Source organism: Callorhinus ursinus, unplaced genomic scaffold (genome assembly GCF_003265705.2).
Source record: "Callorhinus ursinus isolate GAN/ISIS: 27379988/994484 unplaced genomic scaffold, GSC_fseal_2.0 scaffold59, whole genome shotgun sequence".
NCBI lineage: Eukaryota > Metazoa > Chordata > Mammalia > Carnivora > Otariidae > Callorhinus > Callorhinus ursinus.
Genome location: NW_027397121.1, coordinates 4,075,332 through 4,087,519, shown reverse-complemented (window position 1 = coordinate 4,087,519; position 12,188 = coordinate 4,075,332). Strand labels below are relative to the sequence as shown.

General features: G+C 52.1%; 1 protein-coding gene across 5 annotated transcripts in view; it reads right to left on the bottom strand.

Moving 5' to 3' along the window:
• The window catches only part of CPNE5 (copine 5), an 87,747-nt gene that overhangs the window by 59,493 nt on the left and 16,066 nt on the right, over positions 1–12,188 (bottom strand). The window lies entirely within an intron of this gene.

Genomic DNA, 12,188 nt, shown 5'->3' with positions numbered 1-12,188 from the left:
AAGACAGAGCAAAGCATTCCCTCTTCCAGGGGAAGGACAGAAGGAAATGTGCGTGAAGCTTGACCCGGAACGTCTCTGCTGCAGAGCTTATCTTCAGGACTGAGAGTAACCCTCACAGAGCCCTAGGGGCAGCCAGGTGCTAAGTGTTTCCCACATTTTGTCTCATTTAATCTTCATAACAACTTTATGAAGCAGTACTGTTATCCCCATGTTACAGATAAATGAACTAAGATAAGGCTCAGGGAGCTGGAGTGACTTGCCCAAGGTCATACAGCTGGTGGGTGGTAGAAACAGGATTTGAACCCAGGCTGTCTGGCCTGGTTCCAAATCGGGAAGGAGTTGATGTAGTCACTAACCAATCAGAGGTCAATACTGTGAATGAGGCTTGGACTATGTCCTATCCAGTCTTTACTTCTGCTGTTTTCCTACCTGCAGCTGAACCTCTGAACTTCTCCAATGCTTGCTCTCTCTTTCACCTTGCTGACTCTTCCCGTGGGCTGGGGAGGCTCTAGGTCACACGGCACGGGTGAGTGCCCCTGACCTATTCCTCTGCTCACCCCTCACCCACACTTCCAATCCCTACAGACCATACACACACACACACACACACACACACACACACACACACACACACTCCTGGCCCCTCCTATGATTTCCATAAAGATTTATTGATTAACAAGTTGACCTAGAACCTGAAGACTTTGGAGCTGGAAGGAATCAAATCCTCTCAAGCAATGAGAAAAGAGAGGCAGAGAAGCGGGCTGGGGGGCGTGCTCTGACCCAGGTCACAGCTAACGAGGAAAAGGGCTGTGGTGGGAGCCCAGGTCGGGTTAGCTCCAGCTCAGAGCAGTGCCCTGTTCTCCCAGAAGCCTGTCACCCTCTCTGTCAGGTTTCTCTCAGGTCTTCCATCAAATCCTCCTCCTCCTTCTGCCTGGTATTGTGACTCCTCATCTTCAAAACACTTCCACATCCGTGATCTCACTCAACCCCCCCCCAGTGACCCCATGGAGACGTTATTATCGTCATCCGCATTTTACAGATGAGAGAACGGAGCTCCAGGAGGCCAGAAGGACCTCCCAGAGGCACCCAGTTGTGGGGAGGGAGGACCAGGGCTCCCAGGAGTGATGGAGCCATCGAGTCCCATGGTGTTCACCGCGGTCCCCAGCCTCAGTAATGAGTGGGTGGCTCTGCAAGCCTGAACAATGTTCACGGCCCCAGGTTTAAGCACCTCTGGCCTTTTTACAAATTACAGCTGGATGAAGCTCCAGAGACCCCCCCCACCCCCAGCTGCAAAGCCCCCAGTGGCTATGCCGCCTGGGACAGAAGGAGGCCAGAGCTGACAGACGGTTCTCCACCTCAAAGCTGCCCACCCTTCCCCAACCGGAGCTCCCCTATAATTTTCATATGGAATTGGTGGCTCCTTAATCGGGGATTCTAAAAGCCCTGCTGCAGAGCCCAGCCCTGGCCCCTCATGAATCATGTTCACCGGGATTAAAATTAGAGGCCAGAAAGCTATCTGACTCAAATAGAAATTGGAAAAGGCAGCAAGCTGAGTGCTGGGAACAGGGGCCCAAGTAGGTGCCTGAGGCTGGAGAATGGCCTGAGATCTGGACACCAGGACGGAGGGCCCGGGATTCAAGGAGGAGCACAGAGGACCTGGTTCCATGCGCACCATCTTGGGTCTGGAAAGTTCTCTGAGGTTCCCTATTGGAGGGTTCCAGGATTCTGTGGGCACCCTCTTTCCTTGGAGAGCAAGGAAAACTAGGCCGAGAGAGAGGAAGGAGCTGACCTAAAGCCAAGCAGAGTGAACCATGACTTCTGTGACCCGGTGCCTTCCAGACCATTTCCTGTTGCACTGAGGCCTCTAGGTGAGGAAGGACAGAGGTGAATAAGGAGACCGGAGGCTCCAGAGGCCTTCCCCCTGCTCAGGCCTGGACAGAATTTTCCCTCTCTGGCCCCAGACATCAGCACCAGCCAAGCTTAGAATGAAAGACTTCCTGACAAAAGGCTTAGTTCCTAATTAGCCATTGTTCCAGATAATCTGTTAAAAAGTCCCAGCTCCTGGGGGAATGGCCTTTTTACCAAAGAGCCTCACTGCCAAGTAGCTGGCAAAACAGTCTCCACTGGCCCGTGCCCTGATCTTGCCTGGGCGGCTGAGCCTTGGGTCCACTCCCCCTGTGGGGGGAGCGCCCTGAGCGAGCCCCGCCCTAAAGGCACTTGTCCTCCAGAGCACCCCAAAATGTCTATCGCTCCTGCCAAGTGGCATGAGGGTGTCTGAAGTGATACCACCCACAGTGTTTCCTCCCAGTGAAGCTCTGGTTTCTCACTTTGGGGCTTCATCTATGGAGCCACTGTTGAGCGTTGTCTCTTGTCAGGCGCTTTACGAGAATTAGCTCCTTTACTCCTCACAGCAGGCTTGTGAGCCGGGGCACTTGCCTAAGAGCCCCAGCCGGGAAGGTGGTGGCCCGGATTTGGACCCAGTCCCCTTGACTTTGGAGCCCACGCTCTCAATGGCTCAGCCACAAGCGTAAAGGGCACCTGGACGCTAACACTGAAGAGGAAAGGGATTTATCAGCCACCAAATGACCTGCACTAGAACCCTGGGGTTTACCAGAAAAGCAAACTCCTTTCTTCAGATGAAATCTTGGCCTCCGGCCAAACGTATTACACAGAACTCACAAAACATCTCTGGTTTAGTGGGGGGAAGGGTGGCAGGAGACACACACAAATTCACAGTTGGCCCCTGACACACCACATCAAACCCGGGATCTAGAAAAGCCCCCTCTGACAGCAGCCTGGCCAGATGGGCAGACTCAGAAGGCCGTAACACGCCCCAGTTCCACACTGTCTAGCTGAGTTGCTGGGCCAAGGAGGGACCCCTCTGTGCCTTTGCTTCCTCGTCTGGGGTGTGGTGAGGGCCAAGGGGGATCATGGGGCGCTGCTGATGTAGAAACCACACCAGCCCTAGGAAATGTCGTCATCGGCCTCCTACAGAGGGAAGGGCAGCAAGACAGGGGGCACAGCCTCCTCCCGGCTTTGTCTGACGGGATTGCGTAATAATATTTATAAGGGTTGAGCGTAGCCAGGCACTGTGCTGAGCAATTCTGTCCTGAAGTTTCCACCACAGCCCAGTGAGTAGGCATCGGGATCCCATTTACGGAGGAAAAAAACCTAAAGCTCAGAGAGTTTAAGGGAAGTGACAGAGTCAAGATTTCAAGGGACACTGTGACAGTACCTGGCTGTGCCAAAGCAGATTCTAAAGCCCTAACCCTAAGACCAAGAGCAGGTGCCCGTGACCTATCTGGTCCCCAAAGGCAGACCTCAGTCCCAGACTGCTTGCTCCTGCTGATGGTGAGGGAAGGCCCTGGAAAATCCAGCTGCGTGATAAAAGCAAAGGCCACGAGAGGCTGTCCACGGGCCCCGAGGCTCAAGTGGGACCTTTCCTTGAAGAGGCAGACTCCTCTCTGCAAAAACAGGAGAGTCTAGAAAGCCAACCCCACGCTTGCCTTGGTGCCCACCAACTAGAGAGGCACGTCTCCTGCTTTGAGGTTTAGCAATAATAATGATCCACTCATTACTTGAAATCTTTTGATAGAGGTCTGTGTCGTGTGGCTGGGGTCGGGTCCTATGTTGGTCATCAGGGATCCCAAATTGGGCTCAGAGTATGGTGGCAGAGGGTCATTTCATTTCACGTTTAAACTCTTGCCCATTGGACAAACTGGATCCTCACTGCCCTTGCCCTCCACTGTCTCATCCCAGGAGCTCCACAAGACTGCAAATTGTCTTCCTCTTTCAGTCCTTTCGCCTGTAATCCGCTCTGCACACGGTGGCCAGAGCTGTCTTTCCAAAACATAAAGAGGGCTCCATCACCACTTAGCTCAAAACCCTCAAATAGCTTCCCATCACACTTAGAGCAGTGTTTGAACTCCTATGTGGCCTATGAAGCCCTAGAGGATCTGCCCCTACAAACCTCTGCCCCCACATCACCCACTGTCTTCATTGTTCACACCACTCAAATTATATAGGCCTTCTTTTTGTCCTTTGAGTGCAGCGAGCTTGTCCCCACCTCAGGGCCTTTGCACCTGCTGTACCCCCTGCCTGGAACATCCCCTCCCAGACTTATGCATGGCAACACTCAGGACTCAATTAGAGTCACCAGCCCCTCAGAAGGGACTCCATCGGCCCCCTAATCAGTCCCCTCCTCCCTGGTCACTCTCTTTTATCTTTTTCATAGCACTTATCAAACTATACCTGGAATTAACCAATTTCTTTGCTGATTGCACTAAGCCTCTCCAGAGTAAGGACTCTGCCCGTCTTATTCTCCACTATGTGCCTGAATCAGTGGGCGGCATATAGTTGGTACTCAATAAATGCTTGTTCACTGACTGCTGACTCTTTGGAAACTGTGATTAAATCAAAGACCTTGTACTCCCAGCAGGGTTCCCAAGGGGGCACGGCCCTCCCTTCCTCAGCTCATCTCTCCCCTCCCTCCAACACAGCCTGGGCCATAGCCAGGCTAAGTCACTGCCGGCTCCTAGACACACAGGACGTTCCCACCACCAGGCTTCGCTCACGGCAAGCCCCGTGCCCGGAATGCCCTTTCTTCTCTCCACTATCCTTCAAGGCCCAGATCTGGTGCCACCTCCCCCTGAAAGCTCTCCCAGGCCTCCCGGACCTCTCCCTGCTGTTAAGTGTTGAGAATTCACGTCTAAACTACTTGGGTGGCTTCTGGTCTAGTTACCGTATGGAGCTTGGGGCCTCTGAGAGGATCTGCTCCAACACTCTCACCAAGATGAAGAAAACAAGGCTTTTAGATTCTTCCATGTCTGTGTCTGGTCTCCCCAGCTCCCCATAAGGTCTCTGACAGGGACCTCGCTGCTACAGCTTTGTACCCTGGAGGATACCACAGTCCCTTACTCAAGTTACTTCCTGTCTCTTGGCCTCCCCGCTGCTGTCTATAGAATGGGTTACCTGGGATAGAGCGTATCAACTGTTTGGTATGTTGTCCGGCACCCAGAGCCCATCGATGATACTATTAACAAGAGCTACCTCTTACCAACTGCCTGCCTGATCCCTCCACCTTATCCTATGTTCTCTTTAATCCTTAGACAATCCAGCCGGGTAAGTATTGTTAGCTGTCCATTTTACAGGTGAGAAACCTGAGGCCCAAAGAGAATAAGCATCTACTACAAGGTCACGCAGCTCTAAATACCGAGGTTCTGACACAAACCCAGGAACTGCCCACGACACCACCCCTCCTCCGTGGTTCAGTAGGGAGAGAACCCTGGTTTCCTAGGCATGGCACCTGGAGCAATTTCCGTCAGCTCTCTGAGGTCTGGAAATAATCTGTACCTGCCTGCAAAGCCGTTATAAGGGTCGGGGACAAGTAAGAGACCTGATGCTGGGCATGCACCAGGCACATCCTAAAGGAGGTCTGCTGTTACACGTCAGATTTTCCAACTATCTTGGCTGATTCTTTAAGTACCCTAAACCATCAGAGTTATTGGGGCACAATCTTGGCTGCTGGAACAGGGGTGCCTGGGGGCCTCAGGGAGGGCCGAAGGTGGCTCAGTCGGAGAAAGGCAAGTGCATGGCTATAGGATTTCCTCTAGAGGAACAGCATGAGGGTGGAAGTAGGCCAGCCTGGGGCCTCTGAATGTCTGGGTGCAAGGGGAGGGACAGAGCTAGGGAAGAAGGCAGGGGATGTGCTGTGAGGTGGGAAAAGCCTGGAGTCCAACAGCTTGCCTTTTGTTCTACTGTCTATAATATATTATTTAAAATTATTTTTTTGGGCGCCTGGGTGGCTCAGTCGTGAAGCGTCTGCCTTTGGCTCAGGTCATGATCCTCAGGGTCCTCGGATCGGACCCCACATCCGGGCTCCCTGCTCAGCGGGGAGCCTGCTTCTCCCTCTCCCACTCCCCCTGCTTATGTTCCCTCTCTCACTGTCTTTCTCTCTGTCAAAAAATAAATAAAATCTTTAAAAAATAAAATAAAATAATTTTTTTAAGTGAGTTTCATCCATCTTAGGGTTGGACATTACATTTGAAAGCCCTAACTAGGAGATGTCACCTCAGATACATTATCTCCCAGGCACTGGAGAACTCTTCACAGACAGAGGTTAGCAAGGATTTTTCACTGCCAACAGGAAGGTGTGGAGAGACACACATATGGTTGAAGTGCCATACAAGCACTTAAGCACTTGCACAAACATGGCGTGAGAACCTGCAGAGACCTCACGCCTTGGGAGTGGGCCTGGGCTTCTGATACCTCGGGGCTCTGCTGTCAGCAGAAGCTGCCTGACCCTCCCCAGTGCTGGAATATCATCTCTCATCGGCCGGCCTCTGATGAGCCTTTAAGGCGAGAAGCAGGCCCTGGGACCTCGCTGAGCTGATAAGGACACGCACACAGGTCATTAGGGGCCACTTGCTAATATTAGATTAGAGTCTAACCTGACCATTAGACTACGTGAAACTGCCATCTTTTTTCAAATTTTCAAATGCAAATCCATACGGTTCAACTTAGCCAGCGAGTGTGCATGGCAGAAATCAGCCTGAGTCTTGCTTTCGTGGTCATGTGGGCTCGGGGTCAAGGTTGTGTGGAAGCAGAGCTGCCCAAAAGGCCTGACAGCTCTGGACGGCCATCCAGGCTTAGGAGGTTCAGAACAGATGTGAGTCCCAATCCTGCGCCAATTCACAGCATGGCCGTGGACAAGCCGCTTCAACTGTCCTGGCCTCAGTTTCTCATCAGTGACGTGGACCCACTGCAGCTCCTCACAGGTGGCTGAGGGTTAGGGATGAGCCAGCAGAGCACCCACAGGGGCTCACTCGGGACCAGTTCCTCTCTTACAGCCAATTTTAGGGTAGTCCAAGCGGGAGACGTTCGAACACCAGGCTAAGAAGCTGATGTTTACTGTCTCCCAGGCTTGGGAAACAGCTGAATTCCTGAGCTGTGATTTTGAGAGCCACTGGAACCAGGAAAAGGCCCTTTTCTGTTCAGGAGAAGGAGAAAAAAACGCTGGCTGCCGGGGGTGAGCATGGGGGTGAACTTCAAGGCCAGAGCCAGGGAGGATGACTGGGGTCTGGAAGAGGGCAAGAGCCAGGCAGGCCACCACTCAGAGATGCAGGGTGTTGTGGGCAGACGAAGAGGAGACACCCTGGGACAAAGCACCAGAGGGGCAGGGAGTGGGGGTCCCCCACTGAGCCAGCGTGCCACTCTGCAATGCTCTTTGGGCATAGCACAGTGATGAAGGTGTCCCTGGGTTTAGCATTTCCTGGAAGAGCCCCTCCTGAGGAAGGACCCTTCCCACACAAGGTTGACGTGTTTCGCTTCTCCTGGAAGCCCTCACTCCTTAAGGCCAATTGGGTCCCGGAGCTCTAGGCTGAGAAGGGGACTCAGGTTTGGTTTAGTCCACAGGGTCTCCAAGTATGGCTGTTCCCACTGTGACAGAGCGCCCGGGCGCTCGAGCTGGGCAATGGCACATTGCTGTGAGTACTTCGAGGCATTTTCACAAGCGTCATTTTAGCTGGTCCTCCTAAGAAGGACTCACTCCGAGTCCCATTTTACAGATGAGTAAGCTGAGACTCAGAAGATAAAGACCTCACCCATGTCACATAGTTAATAAATCTCAGAGCTGAGATGGGAATGCAGGGTTCTAAACGTCAAGTTCAGGGCCTCATCTGACAAGGCAAAGGACAGTTATTCATGAAGCACTTAGAGAACAGATCGGGAAAAATGGGATGGATTATAACCAGCTCATGTAGCTCCTTGGTGGCTGAACAGCATATCTCAAAAACCAACTAGAGGAATGAGGTCAGTCTGGGAAAAGATCTCCAGTAGGGGACCACAACACTCTATCCCGTGCAACCCTTTATCATTCTTGTGGACAGCGACTGCAGCTAACCTAGGACCAGGAGGCAGACCCAAGATGCCAAAAGCACGATCGTAATTCAACATGATCTTCACAGCCAGACAACAGACTGAATCTACCAAATGACAAGTCTACTAAATAACAAAGATAAATGCAAAATCTCATATTGAGGGTCAAAAATCCGATCGCGAAGTTTGAGCTGGGAGAATCCTGTTTGGACATGTAAGTGGGTGGTGCAGGACACCCCCTCTGGGGAAAACATCGACGCGTGGACCCGGGGTCCAGAGGGTGTGACCCGACTGGTAAAGGGACAAGAGACAGTGATATAGAGAGGAAGTACTGATAGAAATAATCACTTTCTAAATCTGCCCAAAAGTGGGGGCACCTGGGTGGCTCAGTCGGTTAAGGGTCTGCCTTCGCCTCAGGTCATGATCCCAGGGTCCTGGCATCAAGCCCCACAGTCGGCTCCCTGCTCCACGGGGAGTCTGCTTCTCCCTCTGCCTCTGTCCCCCCCCGCCGCCCCCACATGTGCCCCCCCTCAAATAAATAAAATCTTTAAAAATAAATAAATCAATCTGCCCAAAAGTGGACTAATAGGGCTGTGTGAGCTGTCCTCAGATATTGAAAGAACATGCAGAAGAGAAAATCAGCTTCCTCTGTGCATCTAAGGAGGGTTGAATTTGGGATGAATGGAATTTTATATATAACTATTTATATATATATATTTTATATATAACTATTATAGATCTTAAATATCATTGTTCCAGAAGTTGCTCTCACATTTAACTTCTGTCTGTTTCAATTTCCTCCTCTGTGAAATGGGGCCAATAAATACAATAATAGTAGTAATAATACCTTCTGAATGGGGTGGTTGTAAGCATTAAATTATTTACTATATGTAAATACTTGGAACCTGTGCCCAGCATATCACTGTTACAGAAGTGTCTGCTATTAGCATTCTTTTCTTTTTTAAAAGATTTTATTTATTTGAGAGAACATGAGCAGGGGACGGGCTGAGGGTGAGGGAGAAGCAGACTTCCTGCTGAGTGCAGGCCGAACAGGGGTTTGACCCACGGCTCAACCCCAGGACCCTGAGATCATGACCTGAGCCAAAGTCTCACGCTTCAAGTCGGATGCCTCTGCTATTAGTATTCTCTATTGCTGTTATTGTCATTATTGGTCTCTTCCTGAAGCCAAAGGGAGTTCCTCTGGTTGTAAACAGTGTCTGGTCCCCCTTTGCATCCCCAGCATTCTACGGTGGCACACAGTAGGTATCCACACATTCTTGTTGACACTTAGAGGTGAACTGTCATTCCCAGTGGGTGTTAAATGTTCTAGGAACCGAGGTTGCTCAAAAATAGTGCTCTGGCAGGCATGTGTGGGGCCAATCCCTGGCAGGCAGCGTGAGTCCAGCAGGGGACACCCTAAGATTCTGTAATACCCATCTCCTCATTTCTAAGGCCCCACCACCCCTGGCCAGGACAGCTGTCTGGCAAGGGAGGAGCAGGGATCACCCGCCCACACATTTTTCAAAGGGGGAACGGAGAGGCGATCCCTATTACATCCCTCCTCCCAGTGAGAAGGTTCCTGGGACCCTTCCTACCTGGTCATCCTGCCTTCCCTGGGACACGCAGAAGGCCCTGGCAAACCTTGATGCAAATAGTGCTCGACTTCCTGGGCTAAAATTACATCTTGAGTCAATTTTCATAAAACGCATTGACAGATTTAGGTGCTGGAAGATGGAGCTTTCTCAGAAGGCATTTAAAATGACCCAAACAGTTAAAATCAGCTGAAACCTGACAGCCAGGGGCTGAGAGAACAGCTTTCATCCCTCTGTAGCCTTGTGCAAACCCCGGGGTCTGGACCTTGCCTGCGGAAACCGCTGTGCCTGCACTTGACTCCTCCTGGTCACAGGATGATTACCTCTCAGCCAAGGTTCTGCTAACAGACGTTTTGCAAGGAACTAACAAGTGGGAGCCCGTTCCTGTTTATGAGCAAAAGCAGTCTTCCATCCCAGGGGCAGTTCCAGAGATGGATCCGGATTTTTTGTTTTAAATTCTCCATTCCTGTACTGTCCTCTGTGGGTCATAGAGAGAATCAGGCAAAGAAATAGGGTCCCGGTATGTCTGAGTGTGTCTTCTCTTCTCCAGAAATAGCTTGAAACCTGAGCTCTGCCACCACCACCCCTGAAGGCTGCGCATGGTGGTGACTGTCCATGGGGCAGCCTCTCTGATCTCTACGGACCCTCCTGCTCTGACCTCCTGACCCCACAGCCCCAGTTGCCCTCAGCCTGAGAGCCGTGAGCTCCCTTAGCTGCCTCTTCCTCTGTTTTGCCCCACCTCGCTCATCTGCTCGCTGTCCATCCTGGGCTGTCTCGCTTTGCCCCTCTGGATCCACTGCCTTGTCCACCCTGCCCTGTGCCCGGGAGGCAGACCTGAGTGGACGGCATCAACAGTCCCCCACACTAGGGCTTCCGGTGGGGTTATACCAGGGGGAGGCACCGGCAGGAGAGCAGAGGGTGGAAAGAGAGTTATGTTGCCCGGGCTCCTCTTGGGAAGTCCCCTTGGGGTTCCAGGAACCTTGGCCTCCCCTGACCTCCTCAGGCCAGGAATAGCAATGGCTTTCTACTGTTGCCAGCCTGGTGATTCATCACCCCTCTTTGGTTTCCCTAAACCCCGAGCGTTCCTTTATAAATAGCCCCTTATTACTTCACCCAGCTACCCAAGTGCAGACTGACCTGCCCATGTTGCCCCCCCCCAACCCGCACCTTCGCTTCTGCCACCAGCTGTGCTGCTGGGCCCTCGTGCCATGTCCCCCAGCTTCACTGAAACCCAGCTCCTCCAAGCGGATGCTCCCACTGCACTGGGGTCCTGCTGCCCTGCTTCCACCACCGGAGGCCGGTCCTGGCCCGACAAGGTAGAGCCAGACGATCCCTGAAGTTCCTCGTGACCCCCATTCTCCTCTGCTCCATATCACGCACCCCTTGGCCAGATGCCTTGTGTTTGGTCCCATTTGCTTTGTAAAAGTCCAGTGAGCTATCAAAGTGCTTGGGCTAAACATGGCGTGCTGGCTGGAACTTTCTCTCCTCTGAACTCCCCTCTTATTCTCACGGACACTTCTCTGCTCCCCATTTTCTCTGTTAGGATTATTCCCGCGGGTGACTCTTCCCTCCTAGGCGGCAAACTCCGAGTCTAGCTCACGATTTTGGTGAAGCGCTGCTTTTTTGACTATCTCCCTCTTTCTCCACTGCACCCGGTATGTTGCCTGGGACACATAAATGCTCACTGCTGCAAATATCGACCGACTGGCGGAGTGACCGGGAGGCCCTGCACATTCTGGATGATGCCATGCAATGGGATTTGCCAAGCAATGACTACACACCAGCCACCTTACATCCATCCCCTTGTTTCGCCCTCACCACAGGCCTACCAGGGAGGTGTTATCCCCATATTACACATGTGGAAACCGAGGCACAGTGAGGGTGAGCAACTTGCTCCAGGTTCCACCTCCAGAGAGGGCTAGAGCCAGCAGCGAGGCCTCCCGCCTTTCGTCTGCTCCGCCCTGAGGGTGCAGGTGGAAATGATGCCACGTGGACAAGCAGGGACCCTGACCCAAATGGAGACGAGTCGCAATTACTGAATGTCACTAATGGCTAGTAGAGCAATGCCCTTCTGAAGAGGCCCTTCCAGACTTTCCTGAATGAATCACTACATTAGCACACTGCTGCTTTCTATGAAGCTTGGCCAAAAGGCCTCAAAAGTAATTAGTTCACTTAAGTAGGCTAAATGTTTCTCCAGCAATCTGGTTTCCACTTTAATTGGCTTAGAGTGTGGAGAGGGTGAAAAAAGTAAACTTTAGCCCGGCCCCTGTGGAAATATTTCCCATACATTTTATGAGTAAAATTCACCCCCTTCGGCCACTTGCTCCTGCCACGCCTGGGGGTAAGGGGTGCGGAGCAGCACAAGTGATGCTCCAACAAGGAAGAGGAGGTTGGTTAATGAAGAGTCTGGGCTACTGAGGATTGACTGGCTATTCTCATTCTTGTCGTGTCATCTGGGAGGGACTCCCCAGGCTCCTGGCAGAGCTCGGAAGCCAAGCTAAAGAGTTGGGACTTGATTCAAAGCAGAGAAAAGTCACTGAAGGTTTCCAGGCCAGGAAATCACCTAACTGAATGCTCACGTTGCTCGGAAACCAAGGGAAGGCTGGTGTAGATAAGACATGGCCCTAGATGCTATACCCAGGCTTAGGTCTTTTTTGTTGGGCCTGGACTCCCTTTGTCTCCCCCCTCAGACTGGGGCTCCCTGAGGCAGGGTTGTCTCTC